The sequence below is a fragment of the Lissotriton vulgaris genome, chromosome 3_2 (assembly GCF_964263255.1).
Source record: "Lissotriton vulgaris chromosome 3_2, aLisVul1.2, whole genome shotgun sequence".
Classification (NCBI taxonomy): domain Eukaryota; kingdom Metazoa; phylum Chordata; class Amphibia; order Caudata; family Salamandridae; genus Lissotriton; species Lissotriton vulgaris.
This window is the reverse complement of record NC_141690.1, coordinates 200,719,877-200,738,494: the sequence shown is the minus strand read 5'-3', so window position 1 is coordinate 200,738,494 and position 18,618 is coordinate 200,719,877.

Sequence of the window (18,618 nt, the reverse complement as noted above, 5' to 3'; positions counted from 1 at the left end):
CCACTCACACGTGAGGGCTGGAATTTGGTGATAGGGATCTGACACCGGTTAAGACCTTGCCGTTGGCCCCTAACGTTAGGATGTACAAATTTGTATACAATGCATTTGTCATGATGTTAGACTCGGTTAGGAAATCTTTTTATTAGAGATTTGTTAAGGTTAGCCTGAATACCTGTCTTCATCAAATGTAATGGAAGTTGAATTTGTACATGATACATGAAACGTTTTTAATTTAAAGTTTTAAATTTTGTTTCATATTTTAATAAATACGGCCGGGGGGGCCGTGAGGCCCCCTTGCCTTCCAAAAAGTTCAAACTGTGTCTGACTCCTCCCATTTGGATTGTTGGTGGAAGGGGTGGCGGGCATCCCGGCCCATAATGGTCTTTAGAGAGGAGCTGCGCACAGCGATAGTAGACTACTTTGCAAACAATACAGGATCGGTTTCCAAGCATAGTGTGCTATGGGAGGCCTTTAAGGCATGCATCAGGGGGGTATGCATTTTCACACACTCAGGGGTTCTGAGAGATCTGAGGCGGAGCTTGGCAAGACTGGAAGGGGACCTAGCCAACCTAGACAGTGAAAACATGAATAGACATCCCAGTGATACTGTATCACATGAAACAAAGGACAGACCTGCTGGCGGAATACACGGAGGCCACTGAGCGGGAAGTACATTACTTGGGGAAATATGCAAGGGCTCGTAGGTACAGGGAAGGGGAGTGACCAGGCCGCATGTTAGCACAGATGCTCCGGTCACAGTACAGGCAGAATTATATTGTCACATTGTAGAAGGCAGATGGTTGAGATCGCCGCTATTGAGCAAACACTATTGCAATACTACATGGATCTGTACACTACTAGAGCAACAGCTAGTGTGGAGGAGATCAAGAAATATTTAGGGGAGATAGCTATGGTATGGCTCCCTGACCCACATAGGCAATTCCTCAGCGGACAAGATAGAACAGGCAATAGAGGCTATGGAAGGCTCTAAGTGCCAGATGTAGGAGCCCTAATACCGGTCAGTAACGGCCGAATTCGGCCGTTACCGACCGGTATTAGGGTTTTCATATGTACGGGGCCTATATTTTACCGATTCTGTAAATTTACCGAATCGGTAAATTTACAGAATCTGTAAAATACCGAATCGGTATATTTACCGATTCGGTAAATCCATATGTAGGTGGCACTCCTAAGAGTGCCACAGGCCCTTAAGAGTCGCCATTTTACCACCCAATCCTATTGGGTGGTAAAATACCGAATTCAGGTGTGCATGCACATCTGTGCATGCACACCTGTGCAATGTGACACACAGACATGCCCCTAGGGCATGTCTGTGTGCCACATGGCACACAAGCCCGGAATTGGGGTGCTAGAGGGTGTCAAAGTGACACCCCCTGCACCCTTGCAGGATTCGGTATTTACAGATTCGGTAAATACCGAATCGTTATTGCACATTAATTCCTATGGGCTTCATGCCCATAGGAATCAATGGGCAATACCGATTCAGTATTTACCGAATCGGTAAATACCAAATCCTACCGATTCGGTAATTCTTAAATTCGAATTACCTACATCTCCCCCCTTCCTATTTACCGACTCTTAAATACTGAATCGGTATAATTCTGTATTTAAGAGTCGGTAAATAGGAATTACCTACATCTGGCCCTAAATCCCCGGGCCTCGATGGGTTGTCTGGTGCTTTTTACAAAGCCGAAATTTTGTTAACTCCATACTTGCTGGAGGTATATGCAGAAGCTTTGGAGGACGGTATACTCCCCCTTCATTTAGAAAGGCGGTCCTAAGCCTGGCAAGGACCCCACAGGGTATGGCTCATATCGGCCGCTTTCCTTGCTTAGTTTTGACTATAAGATTTTAGCCAAGATGCTGGCGACTAGACTGTCCTTGCTCATGGAACAAATTATAGCACCTGCACAAACTGGATTCATACGCCACAGGTACACAGCTTTAAGCTTGAGGACCTTTATTTCAGTAGTTAACAGGATAAACCCAGCTTCCCATACGTTAGCGGCATTTTTAGACATGGAGAAGGCCTTTGACTCCGTGGAGTGGCCCTTCCTGCTTGCTGTACTGACCAAGATGGGTGTCCTGAAGGAGTTTGCAGACCTGATTAAACTTTGGTACATGGTGCTGACTGCCTGTATCCGATTTAATGGTACGATAACAGAGCCGGTTCCGATATCTAGAGGTACCAGACAGGGATGCCCCTTGTCACCATTACTATTTATAATAACAATGGACCCACTCATACGCTATTTTCAGAAGAAGCACTTACATAGAGGACTCCAGTTTAAACATGGACTGGTATTATTAACCCTTTATGCCAACGATATAGTTTTACACACCCGTACACCAGAGATCAATCTTCATCCGCTATTGGCCTTCACATTAACTGAGGCAAATCTGAAGTTTTTACATTGATGGACGTGAATTCCCAGTACATTGGTGCGAAACCGAGACCAAATACTTAAGAATTCACCTACATAAAGACAAGGATCAAGTTATACGGCTTAACTATGGTCCAGCAATCGACCGGTTGCAGGTGCAAGTGGAACGTTGGATAAAACTACCACTGTCGATGGCTAGACGGATCACCATCATCAAAATGGTGGTCCTGCCCCAGTTCCTCTATCTATTTCTAAATATATCCATTCCACTTACGAATGCCTTTTTCAAACAGATCTGTATGCATTTATTAAAATTGGTGTGTGGAGGTAAACAACCGAGGGTGGGATGGGATATGCTCGCCCTTCCTTATGACAGAGGTGAATTCAGAGTGCCAGATATGCAGTCATATTTCCTGGTGGCACAGTGTGGTTACATCCGACACTGGTATCACCCTGACGCACGTATACCTTATGCAAAGGCCGGAGAGGGATCTTGCCGGCCCCACCACATTGAACAGACTTTTGCCCTAGGGATTCCTGCGGGATCCACGCAACATCCAAATGATCTCTTCTGACTGTTGGGCATGGCAAAGGCTCCTTCGGAAGAATGGGAGGGATATACTATAATCACCAGCGATACCAATATCAGCTAACCCATGGCTACCATCAACACTGGAGGCTCTGACTAGACGGACACTGGTTAGCTTGTGGGTAGACACAATTGGCGACCTTTTCCCTGGAGGGCATGTATTTACCAGGACAGAAGACCCTTGCTTCATCGGCCACATTCATGGAGAAGTTTGTACTGACCTGTATGCAGCGTGCACTTAGAGATCCAACCTATCCCATAGAACCTGACGAATTTGAACCATTTACATTAGTCCTCAAAGACAACAGCGGGGAACACCTTCCTTCTCAGTTATACAAGGCGTGCCTAGCATTGATTCTGCAGCATGATACTAAAGTTAGAGAAGACTGGTCGACCGACATTGGTCAGCCGCTTACTGATGAAATATAGAAGGGCTGCTGTAATCAAACGAGACTGGTATCATGCATTCACAGACATAAACTCATTCATTTTATGATGCTTAGGAGGGCTTATGTAACACTGCAACAAATGGTCCGCATAAATGGTGCTAAATTTACACACTGGCCCTAGTGCAACCTTTTGGCAGCCCCTTTTATACACATGACTTGGATATGTAATGTAGTAAGAGACTACTGGCAAGCCATATTCGATACACTCCACCAGATGACTGGACTGCAGCTACCCCCTTCTCCGCTGCTGGCACTGTTAGGGTATGTTGACACGCTGCCTAAAAACAGTTGTAGATTCATTGCAGTGGGGCTAGTCCTGTCGAACCATGAAATAGTTATACGCTGGGGTACCAGACAGAAACCAACAGTTAAAGGGTGGCTCAAGACCATGTCTTACTGTGACACCACAAGTGAAATATATGCAGAGTTGCAACCACCCACATGTCGTCCAAAAGATGTATGGCAGCCTTTACAGGAATATCCCCGGCAACAAGAGGGGGAAGACACACAGGCTATGCAGGAGGGACGTGCTCCACAGCAAGGAACATAGCTAAGAAGATGCATTCACAGGTGCCATATATAGAGATCATACCAAAGAGAAGATTAGCGTTAACGGACAGCAGTAAAGCCATATGGGATCAAAGAGGCAATGACCAATGTACTGTGTATCCGTTATGTACTGCAGTGGTGGTATAAGGCTTTTACACATGTGTTAAGCGAGCAGAGATTGTAGATAGATGCAAAGATGCAACTGTGAATCTATGTAATTTGTGATTATTGTCAACTGCCAACAGTTAAATAAAGTTTTAAAAAAATAAAAATAAAAACAGATGACTTTTGTTCAGTTTCAGCAGTCTGCAATAGGCAGCCTTGTTGTAGTGGAGAAGGCAAGTGTTACCAGAGTTGGTGTGGTGGAGGATGTGGCTAGATTGAAACATCACCACTTTCCTCATTACATTACTCCCACACCCCAAAAAAATGTTTTCTGCAGGAGATGTCAAATCTGTGTCCAAAGAGGTGTGCGAAAGGAGAGTTGTATGTACTACTCCCAGTGTCCTTCTAATCCTGGGCTACGTGTGCCCACATGTTTAAAATCGTACCACATGCAACTCAAGTACTGGGAGCAACCATGAGTTTAAAAGTGAACTGACTGGTTTGTATTGTTTTACATGTTATGTTTAGTTTTTTCGGTTGACAGTTGTTGATTATTTAATTAGACCTGTTGTGTTTGTAGTCACATTGGATTTTCATCTCCTTCAAATTGGTTTGTACTTTCTTTTTTGTTAAAAAAATGTGATGGTGGTGTGTGTAGACTGGCACAGGGCTGGTGGTGTGTGTGGACTGACGCTTGGCTGGCGGTGTGTGGACTAGTGCTTGACACAATGTGTGAATGATTTTGTATGTGTCGCGCAGTAAAGGTGTGTGAAGGGCATGTAAAGCGGTTGGTGCCTTGACATGAGCTTGGCGGTTCAGCATTCAGAACTTTCAATTATTAACAGTGAATTTCATTTTTGTGAAATCATTTGTTAATAAAATTAACATTTTGAACCTTTCACTCACCCTTGTGCCAAATCCAAATAGTATGTGTGTGTACCTGAGGAGTAGATGGTTGTGCAGTAATATTTGTCTTTTCTGCCCTTCTCTGCCAGGGTGTACATTGTCTCTAGGGAAAATCTACCAACTGTAAATATTTTCATAAAGAAGACTAGGGGTCTCTAGGGTGGCTCACGTGGATCCCTCAGAGTCCTGGAATCTGCTGGGAGCCTCAAACTTCCTGCCATCCAAATTTCCCACATATCTCTTGATAAATATGGCACCTCACCTGTGTGGGTAGGCCTAATGCCTACAAAAGTGCAAGGTTCAAGAAGCAATGTGTAGGCTCAGGCACAGTTCACTAGCCGCAATACGTGGAACTCCGCAAAGTACAAAGTTCCATGTTCGTACGGAGTTCCATTCTTGTGCCTGTGATGTTTACTTTATACGTCAACCTGAAGTGCGTTCTCGGGTGGAAATCTCGCACAAACTGCACCATGCGGTTCACATGGGCGCTGCCATCTTGTTTTCAGTCTGTTTATGGTGCTGGGCCCAATTTTTCAATCTTTATTAAATCTGTTTAATCCTTTCCTTCTAAAACTTATTTTCCCCACATTTTTATTTACTATATTACCTGTTGTCTATATGCGTGTATTTAAAAAAAAAAATTGGATATGTTTTGTTTTTGCGTGCGCTTTGTACTTTTTAAATTTTTCGCTTTACTTCCTTTTTTTACCTTCCTTTCTTTTTCCTGTTTCTTTTTTTTCTCTCTTTCTCCACAGTGCCATGGCAGAGTAGGGCGCCAAAAGCAAGGTGAAAAGCAGCCACTTGCAGAAGGCGGCGCCAGGAAGGGGTGCAGTCATGTGCCCTATTTTTAAAGGTGGAGGTGGCAGCTCTGGTATTTTATGTCCAGTGCCACATCCCCTCCACCCTGGCTGCAGGTGGCAGGCCTGGCAGTGGTTATGGACTCTGGGAGTATTGACAGCAGTGGGAGAGGGTGTGCCGGGCTGCGTGCAACTGCTCTGGGGTCCTGTGCACCCTGCAACAGCTAATGCACCAGTGGTCTGACATTCTGGACTGAGACTAGACCTGCCTGACCTGCTAGGTGTTGAGGTCGCAGGGCTCGGTGAGTAATTATTATTAATATTATTACTTGTGTTCTATGCTAATATCTACTTCCCAAATAACAAGCATGCTGCTCACATGCAGGTAAGTTAAGTTTACAAATATTATGTGATCGTTATTCTAGACAGGTGCTCGAGGCTACCTAATCGTACTTGTGCTCGCTTGGGCTGATTATTTAAGAAGTAATGCAGAGACACCAGCCCTTGGTCCTGTCACTAAGATAGTGGTAGTTAGTATTAGTGAGTTTGCATGTTCTCTCACTTCTTAGAGCCTTTATCTTTTTGTAGCTCGTACAGTGTCAAGCAATTTCTCAGTAATGTGTATGCTTGCGTCCATTTATGCATGGAAAAATACATACTTAGTGAATCGGTCCATCTAAAGGGGATGAGACTGTGATTGGGAATGAGATGAGAAGCATACATAATTTGCTGCAATTTATTAGTAATTCCAAAATCGAGTTTAGTAAATTTGGAATATAATTAGGTAGGTTTAGGAAATTTGGAATAGGACAGTCCGTGATTCGATCTGATTTAGAAAAGTTGATAGCCTTTTCTTGTCCAAAAATATTTTTGGAGACATTATTTATTTACCACCAATCTTTTTTGATTTTCTTGTGTTTATGTCTCACATCAGCATCCAGGGGCAAGAAGACAGCTGATGAGGCGGGGGAGGGAGCTGGAGGTGCCTCCCAAAGTTCCATGGCTGATGGCTCTTTTGGCCCCAGTAAGTCCTCCTGTTGTTAACATTAATATTTATTCCCCTAACTTTTACCGCTCCTTATTTAGAATTATTTCTGCCCGTCTCCTAATTTTTTTCCAAATCCTCTTCAATCAGTTTCAAAATTCTTGTTATCCCTGTATTATCCTATTATTTTCTATAACTCGACTTTGTGTACTTTACTTCAAACTGTCTCTAGCCTGTCTGTAGCTCTCTTTCTTCTGCTTTGTCAGTCAGCTTTCCGTCTCCCCTTATATATCTTGTGGACTGCCTAATGGTGTTACTGTAAGACTCAGAGCACCCATTGATCAGAAACTACTACACTGCCGGGAAGATTGCATGCCCAGGTAAGGTATTTTACGCATGTTTGTTGAGATGAGAAGCTCTCTTTTACTTGCTCATGCTCAATCAGTAAAATGAGAGAATGGCCATGGTCATGTTGGACACCCCAATGTTGTATATGTATTTTATTATAGTATACCAGCAGTTGATGATGACTTTGCACCATGGCTGAAGGGAAGTATGAGGAGGACGACCCCATTGCAATTGCTAGCCAAGACCACATGTCATATGTCCATCCTTTTATTTCTTTTCAAAAATTCAGATTGATCAATGGCTCTGCCACTCCATTACAAAAAGTTATTGTTTGTCTTGACTACCTGGCTTTTCAAAAATTGCCAGCAACAAAATGACCAACCTGCTATTATTTTTGATGGAAGATACTGTAAATGAATTGTAGTGATATATTGTGGTTGTATTTTGCTATAAAAAAATTAAAAGGGTAGGCGTACTCTGGCATCTAAAAAAATGTGTGATGTTTTTTCTACCCACACTAACCACCAGTGCCGGGGCCAGCAGTGTCGGCACTAGCCAAGCAGACTCAGCAGGGGCCCAAAGGGTGAGCCAGCGGCAGTTTCAGGTGGTAGTAAGTCATATTGATTGCTTATTGACAATTAATAACACATTCACTTCAAAGGTGTACTGTTGACTTGTGAACACCCCTCTTTAGCAGATACAGCAGGAGTTGAGTATTTAATGGCCTCTTCTATCCGAAAACTTAGCAGACAAAGTTTTATAATGAACTTTAATTATGATAGGTTGATGGAGAAGGGAAAGAATAATGGAAGGAGAAAGGATGCGTAAAATGTAATATGAGTGAAAGAGAAATATGCATGTGGAAAGGGCTGCATAACATAGATTGGTGACAGGATGCATGGGTGGGTGAAGGATCGATGTAAATGGTATGGATGAAAGGATGCCTGCCTGGGTGGGTGAAAGGATGCCTACCTGGGTGGGTAAAAGGATATGGGTGAAAGGATAGCTGCTGGGTGGATAAAAGGAATCTTCTGTGGTCTTTATGGGTGAAAGGATGCATGGATGGGTAAATGTATTAGAGCCATGTTTGGATGGATGGACAGTTTTCAATTGTGAACACTGGATGAGAGAATGTAATACTTAAACTGTGAATAGCAAAGCCAAGGGTAAAGAATAATAATACTAGAAGAATAATGCAATGATGAATGGATACATGCTTGGAATGAAGAAGAAACAAGGTACTAGGAAGCTCCTCTGGAGGGGCTTTCTTCTCACCTACTTTACTTGCTTAGAATGGTTTGATCAAGGCTTTGATTCAAAGGGTTGAGGTGGTATTTTCCAGCTACTCCCTTGACTCACAAATGTTTTCAAGCGTGACGAATATTATGTGTCTGATTCCTACCCACACATCATCAATTACCTCCCTCCCTCCCTACCTGTGACATTTCCCCAGTGACACCGATGGTGACCTAACGAATACATGGTTTAATTTGACGGCACGGCATTGTTGACTGTGCAATGTGTGTCTGCTTCAGTTAGTGTGCCATTTAAAAAATTCATGGCGATGCTAAACCAAGGTGTGCTTCCCTTCTCTCCCAGTGCCTACTCAGTCACTTCCTAGTACATAACTCCTTTCGCAAGTTCTGTCCCAGACTTCCAAAACATTTGAAAAAAACATTCTTTGCATGAGCCACATTCTTCTGGCCAAGTGATATATTTTACTATGGCTTCCATAATGGATTACATCTGTTCAAATGTTTCCCTTTCAACATTTGCCCACCAGTGGCTGACTACTAGCCAAAGCTTAGGCACATGATGATGATCAGTAAAACGTCTACCTTCCTACTCAGCCTAATCCATCTAATTTACCCGCAGTAGAGTAAGTAAATAATTCCTTTCCTTACCGCCAAGCAAATCTATTTTGTTGGAAAAAAGTAATTTCAAAGTATGATGTCAAAGGGTGAGGCCAGGGAGTAAAGTGGGACTAAGAGTAGGTGTCTTGCCTTTTGCGGATGTGCTAGTCTGTGAGGAATGTGCCAAATACAATATCTTGTTCCTTAATGCTTTCCCTGTACTGTAATGCATCGCTTTTCCCACCGTCTACTTATGGCAGACAGGAAGATGTCCCTCACGTGAAGTATATCATTCATAGTATTCATCTGTCTTATAGTCAGGGTAAAATTAAAAGGTATTTTGGTCAGAGCATGGTGATAGGCATAAGATTGTTATCTATTACAGCTGCCTCACTTGGACACAGCAGCAAAGTAACGCCAGTATGACTAGGGCACCAGCTGAGCTGGCGTGTCTCCATTAATTTAGCACAACAAGAGAAAGAAGAATACTGGTGGACTCCATAGTGCTTAATGTCTATAACTCTGATAACATCAACATTGAATCGTCTGAGGATAGCAGCAAATGTACTGCTACTGTGCCACAACAGTATTTTGCTAAGAGCATTGTTTACAATTTGTCTTTTTTCTTTCTTGATATAGCTAATCCTGCAGGTCCCAAAAGGCAGGAGATAGCAGCCTGGATGTGGCAGAGGACACTGGAGGCCCTCATGGCACAAAACCTGCAGCTGGTGGTCATGGCGGAGGAGGATGAGGAGGCAGCAGCAGCTGCAGATGTCCTGGGCCCCAGCCAGGAGTGCCTCCAGTCCACTGGTGCTGCAGTCTGATGCCAGGTACTCCTCTCCCTTCCATCACTGCTACCCTCCCCCCATTTCTGCGCATTTTAGCGAAGCGTCTTGCAGAGGTTGGCACGCATGGATGCCAGGCAGGAACCAATAGATAGGCACCTAAAGAAGCTCCTAGCCCACTGTACGTACCCTCTTTCGCCCCTTTTTTAATCGGGTTTTTGGTGGGTGGGACTTGTAAGGAGAGGGTGGCAATGTGGAAGTTGGGGAGTTGGGACATTTAGATTTTTTTTAATGGACAATTTCATTTTGGGTCTTACTTAAGTTTACTTTGGACACAACTTTCTTTTGGGACATTGGTTGGGGACAGGGAGATTTGTTTGAGCAGAGGGGTGGGCCAGTTTTGGTTTAGTTTATATTGCATGGTTAATACATATTTCATAATTCTACATCATGATTTAAATCTTTTTTGTGGTGTTTTACTTTGCCCTGCTGCTTTTACAGCAGCCTGTTTTTAAAATCTACTGCTAGAGTATAACAAATTAGTTATGCGGTACTCTTGTCCTACTATTCTCCTACTACTAGTCGTGCAGTCTGGAAATATATTGACCCCTAAGGAGTGGGGGGATGATTTTTCATTCTCTATTTTGCAGTATGACAATGCTCCACAGTTCTCTTACCTAAATAGATAAAGCGAGGGCAGCATGGTCTCCCAAAGTGCCATGGTGGTAGTAGTAATAGCATATTAGCGCACTAAAATTGAGGGCATCAGAAGCGAGGTCCCACTACCTCCTAGGTGAACTCAAACTGTAGGATAAGGACTATTCGTCGCAGGGAACTAACTAAATTGGCAAAACATTGAGTTAATGGGTTATATATTATTATATGAAAGCTTTACAAACAATTGAGACTATTAATACTCAAGAAGGGAGACAATGGGGAAAATATAATAAGCAATGCTGAATTGAATTATTCAGAACAACGGTGAGCTAGTAAACGTTACAAAATGAAGTGGACTTAAACTCTGAAGACGCAACACAGTGCCTGAATGATGATGCTGGAAATAATATTCTGAATATCTCAAGCACTGTTTTTTTATGCTTGGGTGGGCAAATGTATCCAGTGTGGTATTTACTTAGAGCTGAAGATCCTTAACAGAGTTGGTGGTGCTTTTACAAAATCTGCCCCACCAAGTGTTTGATTTATTAATGGTGTAAATTATTAAGTCACGCCTAAATAAAAGACACATGCTGGGGAAGGGGGTTAGGAATTTGATGAATGGATGGGAAGGAGGATTTGGAGAAAGGTTTGCCAAAGACAAACACAACACAAGGACAACATTAATCTGGGCAACCAACCATCATTAATCTGTTAGGGGAGGAAAAGGAAATGAAGGAATGAGTACAGGTAACTTAAATGCAATGCAAACCAAACTGTCCGTCTGCCCTCAGAGAGACCCAAGTTACATTACATCAAAATGTTCTGTGCTACCTAGCTTTGAAAGATAGCAAATATATTGCAAATTATGTAGGAGTCAATCGAACAATACACACAGTTCTAATGATTATAAAAAGGAACAATGATACTATATTGCCAAATTGGGATTTGCATCTGCATTCCTCTTGGACTGTCTGTCAATCTTGGGTGTCTGGCGGACGTGGTCCTGTAAGGTAAACGTGAATGTTATGTTGCTTTTCCAGTTTGGGGCAGGATAAGAAGGCCTGCATATTGTAAAACAAAAATTATATTGTAGAATCAAGGGAAAGGAAAGAAGTTAAACTTCATACAGAGTGCACCAACAAGCATCAGAGGCAGGGCAAGAAAGAAGAGTCCTTTTGTGCACTCATTCATTTTATGACTGATGTGTGAACATTGGTGAGAGCAATTTTACAATAGCCAAAAATCAAACAAATGTGGCTGCATGTAACTATCGGTATTGGACTGATCAAACTTGCAACTGTTATGATCATCAATCATCATCATAAACCATAACAATAATATGTAGCCTAAAAGCATGTACATAGTAATGTGATGATCATTCATGACCACATGTCTGTCTCCAGTTACCTACAACCCCCACCCAACCACCATTTACCTTCAAATTTGAGCCAGACCACACTGAGAACACACACACAGCAACATTACATTTTCCAAATCGAGTAAAATCAACACACCACTGTCAGCACTCACCACCATTCCACAGAGTTGGGTAGGCCACTTTAAACAAATCATTTGTTTTCAGTGAAGTTGAAAACTTCCTTCTTCTGGTGGAAGTTCTCTAAGTCATCACTCTCACATCCTGAGTCCTTTAATGACCCAGATCCTCCTGACTCCCAGTAAGGTATCCAACTCTGTATCAACTGTGTCCAGACTCAAACGCAATAGATCGATCTGTAGTACAATGCTGTTGCTGCACAACAAGAGAAACAGTGAGTCATTATTTGTGTAGACTAGCTTTGTGTTTGTGTTATCTATAGTAACTGATCCGGTCTGACTCTTTGGGAGTATAAAGCAGAAAACAAAGCAATGTGAAGTGGACCCAGCGCACACACCTTTCTATCTCTCAAAGGAAAAAATCACCTTCAGGGAAAATATGATCAGCCGTCAATTGTCCACCAACATAGTAAATCATCATGAACATTTAGGCGTAATAGTTACAGATAAACAAACACCCCGTGCCACTACCTGCCACCACCTGAATCATCTCAACATACTCACAAACAATAATAACTCACTGTGCAATGCATGCCGTTTATCTGTTCTTCTAATTCAGGCAAGGTCACCGTGGTACATTGCCAATCCATAGTTCATGGAACAGACATTGGGCAGTATTGTAATAAATCAAATAATGTGGGGCAGTCTGGCTATGGTAATAAACTAGGAAAGGAATAAGGATAGATAGTTACGGCCTAGGGATAGTGGCAGGCACAAATGCATATCTGCAATGTCCTTGAGGTAAATAGGTTGGGGGCAGGCTCCTTCAATGCACATTGGTGCACCTCCAATCCGACAATAAAATGTGTCTAAGACGGTGGGGCTGAATTAGTCAGCCAGACACAAACAAATAAAAGAAAACAATGATCCCCAAGCTATATCTTTTTTTGGGGGGAGGGCGTCAAAACAGATCAGCGAACAAGAAGGAAAGTTCTATAGTTGTTGGCCCAGGCCTAGTAGCCAGGGAAGTAGAGCTCATCCTCAAACTCAGGTGGTTCGCCCAGAAGCAAGTCAGCTAACACAAAACGTCCATGACCTGAGTCTCCCTCATCTTCCTTCTGTTGTACTTCAGATATGGAGTAATCTGGTGGTACAAAGTGCTGAATCATTTTGATCATGGTTAATCTCTCCACATTTTGGGGAGAGAGACTGGTCCTTCTCACTGTGACAACGGCACCAGCAGCACTGAGAACACGCTCAGCTGAGCCAGATAGTTTATTGCCAGCCTGCTGAGCACTGGCAATTGGCGCCTCTTCCCAAACCAGTAAAGCAGTGGGTTTTGATTAAGATAGACCTCTGTGGGGTCATCCAGATAGGCCTGGAGCATCCGCTCAATAGGCATTGGTGCTCCACCTTGCTTGGCCTCTTTTGCCTTCGGGTCTGAACTGGACTTAAGCCCTCCCAGTAGAAACTAATCATACACAGATTCTGGGGCTGATGCTCCTGTTTCTTTGTTGTTGGTGTTCATGTTGTTGGTTATGACTGCTGTGAGCCAACAGCACTGCCATCAGGTTCTGAAGTTGACGGCTGCACCGCAGAACTTCTGCCCTGGAAGAGTGGGCCTCTAGTTGCCGGACTTTTTTTTTCTAGCTCACTGGCTTGCTCAGCAATCCATGTTTTGTAGTTTGCAACATTCCCATCTGAAAAAGGAATGAAAGTGGACAGTAATGGTTTGTACCATGGATCAAGAATTGTTGCACAGATGTAATGTGTGGATGATGCAATGTCTCTTTGTACCCTTGTATTAACAGATAAGCGAAGGATTCAATGTTAAGCCCTCCTGGTCGCAGCCATTCAAAGACCTTGTTGTTAAAGTCTTCTAAAATGTTTGCAGCGGTATGGGATTTCTCAATTGCGAACATAACTACTGTGGCATGCTACTGAGCACCATCAAAATTCTCAGCAAAGTCAACACCTGCAGATAACCCCCACAAAAGTGATCCAGTGTGCAGTGATGCACGTGTAATCAGTGGCTTAACAACTTTTCCACATGTCTGTCGTCTGGTGGGTAGTTTGAACAGCACTCTGCTGCAAAGCTTGTCCAAACAATTCCCGCACATCATGAAGTAGCGCTCGAACATCAACTCTGGCGAAATAGGACCAGCTGGGAACCTTCCATTTCGGTGGTGGCTGCCACAAATTCTATGAAACTTACCCCTTCCTCAAAAGAAAAAGGGAACGTTAACATTTTAGCCAGATTCTCGTTCTACAAACATGCCATTGGGTGGTTCAGTTCGCACTGCCCCTCCTGCCTATACATGCCAAGAATAGTAGCCTGAATTTTTTTCTTTTCTGGTGCCACTGATGTAGGTGACTTCTTGAGAGCAGACAGTGGTAGGCTCAATGTGCGTTTCAGCAGGACACCCACTATATTCTCTTGTCTTGGTGTCTCAACCTGAGTCTTTTGCCATTGCGATGTTGTTGATGTAGGCAATACCACTGCACTACTAGGGAGAGCGCTGCTTTGAGTAACGAAAATATCTTTCTCTTCTTCACCTTCCACCGTGATTAGATCGGATTCTCTGCTCAGCCTTTCACCCCCTTCACCTACACCACTTGCAGTTTTTTGGCCGCTAAGGTTCTAGATCATGTGGTGTTTTCTCGAATGGGTTGTACAATAGTTTGTACCAAGCTAACACAGACTAATGCTTGCTCCGCAAATGGAGCACATGGTAATTTTCATCTGCTTCTTGCTAACTGTTGAAAAGTCCCAAACTGGGGGAGTCCTCTTTCTGACACTAGTTGTACTGCCAATGTAGGAAGAACTGATTCAGAAAAGGGGGTGGTGATGAACAAAGTGTCTGAATTAAGCAGACCACTCTTACCCAGTCCAAAGATCCGGGCTTGATCCATCACCGTTTTTTAGCTCACTGCACCATCCCAGCTCAGAACTTGGCTATATGCAAATTAGTCTGACCCTGGCCCAGTGCATCATGGGAACAGGGCAGACCAAACTACCAAGCCAATTCTTATACTGGGAAGGAAACAAGCTACCGGGGACCGGTTTCTGGCATTTCAGCCGTCTTCGGCCCGGCTTGCTTGAATCCTGATGGTGCAATGAGCTAGGGACTCACATCTGAGTATACCCTTCCACGCTTATGGTGGACAAAAATGATTCAGAAAAGGGGGTGGTGATGAACAAAGTGTCTGAATTAAGCAGACCACTCTTACCCAGTCCAAAGATCCGGGCTTGATCCATCACCGTTTTTTAGCTCACTGCACCATCCTAGCTCAGAACTTGGCTATATGCAAATTAGTCTGACCCTGGCCCAGTGCATCATGGGAACAGGGCAGACCAAACTACCAAGCCAATTCTTATACTGGGAAGGAAACAAGCTACCGGGGACCGGTTTCTGGCATTTCAGCCGTCTTCGGCCCGGCTTGCTTGAATCCTGATGGTGCAATGAGCTAGGGACTCACATCTGAGTATACCATTCCACGCTTATGGTGGACAAAAATGATTCAGAAAAGGGGGTGGTGATGAACAAAGTGTCTGAATTAAGCAAACCACTCTTACCCAGTCCAAAGATCCGGGCTTGATCCATCACCGTTTTTTAGCTCACTGCACCATCCCAGCTCAGAACTTGGCTATATGCAAATTAGTCTGACCCTGGCCCAGTGCATCATGGGAACAGGGCAGACCAAACTACCAAGCCAATTCTTATACTGGGAAGGAAACAAGCTACCGGGGACCGGTTTCTGGCATTTCAGCCGTCTTCGGCCCGGCTTGCTTGAATCCTGATGGTGCAATGAGCTAGGGACTCACATCTGAGTATACCCTTCCACGCTTATGGTGGACAAAAATGATTCAGAAAAGGGGGTGGTGATGAACAAAGTGTCTGAATTAAGCAGACCACTCTTACCCAGTCCAAAGATCCGGGCTTGATCCATCATCGTTTTTTAGCTCACTGCACCATCCCAGCTCAGAACTTGGCTATATGCAAATTAGTCTGACCCTGGCCCAGTGTATCATGGGAACAGGGCAGACCAAACTACCAAGCCAATTCTTATACTGGGAAGGAAACAAGCTACCGGGGACCGGTTTCTGGCATTTCAGCCGTCTTCGGCCCGGCTTCCTTGAATCCTGATGGTGCAATGAGCTAGGGACTCACATCTGAGTATACCCTTCCACGCTTATGGTGGACAAAAATGATTCAGAAAAGGGGGTGGTGATGAACAAAGTGTCTGAATTAAGCAGACCACTCTTACCCAGTCCAAAGATCCGGGCTTGATCCATCACCGTTTTTTAGCTCACTGCACCATCCCAGCTCAGAACTTGGCTATATGCAAATTAGTCTGACCCTGGCCCAGTGCATCATGGGAACAGGGCAGACCAAACTACCAAGCCAATTCTTATACTGGGAAGGAAACAAGCTACCGGGGACCGGTTTCTGGCATTTCAGCCGTCTTCGGCCCGGCTTGCTTGAATCCTGATGGTGCAATGAGCTAGGGACTCACATCTGAGTATACCCTTCCACGCTTATGGTGGACAAAAATGATTCAGAAAAGGGGGTGGTGATGAACAAAGTGTCTGAATTAAGCAGACCACTCTTACCCAGTCCAAAGATCCGGGCTTGATCCATCACCGTTTTTTAGCTCACTGCACCATCCCAGCTCAGAACTTGGCTATATGCAAATTAGTCTGACCCTGGCCCAGTGCATCATGGGAACAGGGCAGACCAAACTACCAAGCCAATTCTTATACTGGGAAGGAAACAAGCTACCGGGGACCGATTTCTGGCATTTCAGCCGTCTTCGGCCCGGCTTGCTTGAATCCTGATGGTGCAATGAGCTAGGGACTCACATCTGAGTATACCCTTCCACGCTTATGGTGGACAAAAATGATTCAGAAAAGGGGGTGGTGATGAACAAAGTGTCTGAATTAAGCAGACCACTCTTACCCAGTCCAAAGATCCGGGCTTGATCCATCACCGTTTTTTAGCTCACTGCACCATCCCAGCTCAGAACTTGGCTATATGCAAATTAGTCTGACCCTGGCCCAGTGCATCATGGGAACAGGGCAGACCAAACTACCAAGCCAATTCTTATACTGGGAAGGAAACAAGCTACCGGGTGACCGGTTTCTGGCATTTCAGCCGTCTTCGGCCCGGCTTGCTTGAATCCTGATGGTGCAATGAGCTAGGGACTCACATCTGAGTATACCCTTCCACGCTTATGGTGGACAAAAATGATTCAGAAAAGGGGGTGGTGATGAACAAAGTGTCTGAATTAAGCAGACCACTCTTACCCAGTCCAAAGATCCGGGCTTGATCCATCACCGTTTTTTAGCTCACTGCACCATCCCAGCTTAGAACCTGGCTATATGCAAATCAGTCTGTCCCTGGCCCAGTACATCATGGGAACAGGGCAGACTAAACTACCAAGCCAATTCTTCACCAGAAAGGAGACAAGCTACCGGGGACCGGTTTCTGGCATTTCAGCCGTCTTCGGCCCGGCTTGCTTGAATCCTGCATGTGGAGTGAGAAAGGGACTCATGTCTGAGTATACCCTGCCACACCTATAGTGGACAAAAACGATTTAGAAAAGGGGGTGGTGATGAACAGAGTGTCTGAATTAAGCAGACCACTCTTACCCAGTCCAAAGATCAGGGCTTGATCCATCACCGTTATTTATCTCACTGCACCATCCCCGGAAGCTTGTTTCCTTCCCAGTGTAAGAATTGGCTTTGTAGTTTGGTTTGCCCTGTTCCCATCATGCACTGGGACAGGAACAGACTAATTTGCATATAGCCAGATTCTGAGCTGGGATGGTGCAGTGAGCTAAAAAACGGTGTTGGATCTAGCCCTGATCTCTTGACTGGGTGAGAGTATTCTGCGTAATTCAGAAACTCTGTCCATCACCACCCCTTGTTGTTAAATATTTTGTCCACCCTAAGCGTGGAAGGGTATACTCAGATGTGAGTCCCTTGCTCATTGCACCATCAGGATTCAAGCAAGCCGGGCCGACGACGGCTGGAATGCCAGAAACCGGTCCCCGGAAGCTTGTTTCCTTCCCAGTGTAAGAATTGGCTTTGTAGTTTGGTTTTTCCCTGTTCCCATCATGCACTGGGACAGGAACAGACTAATTTGCATATAGCCAGGTTCTGAGCTGTGATGGTGCAGTGAGCTAAAAAACGGTGTTGGATCTAGCCCTGATCTCTTGACTGGGTGAGAGTATTCTACTTAATTCAGAAACTCTGTCCATCACCACCCCTTGTTGTTAAATATTTTGTCCACCCTAAGCGTGGAAGGGTATACTCAGATGTGAGTCCCTTGCTCATTGCACCATCAGGATTCAAGCAAGCCGGGCCGACGAAGGCTGATATGCCAGAAACCGGTCCCCGGAAGCTTGTTTCCTTCCCAGTGTAAGAATTGGCTTTGTAGTTTGGTTTGCCCTGTTCCCATCATGCACTGGGACAGGAACAGACTAATTTGCATATAGCCAGGTTCTGAGCTGGGATGGTGCAGTGAGCTAAAAAACGGTGTTGGATCTAGCCCTGATCTCTTGACTGGGTGAGAGTATTCTGCTTAATTCAGAAACTCTGTCCATCACCACCCCTTGTTGTTAAATAACACAGGGAACACAGCATTAATTCAATAATGCCAAAAGCGAAAATTAACAGGGCTAAAATGTTTT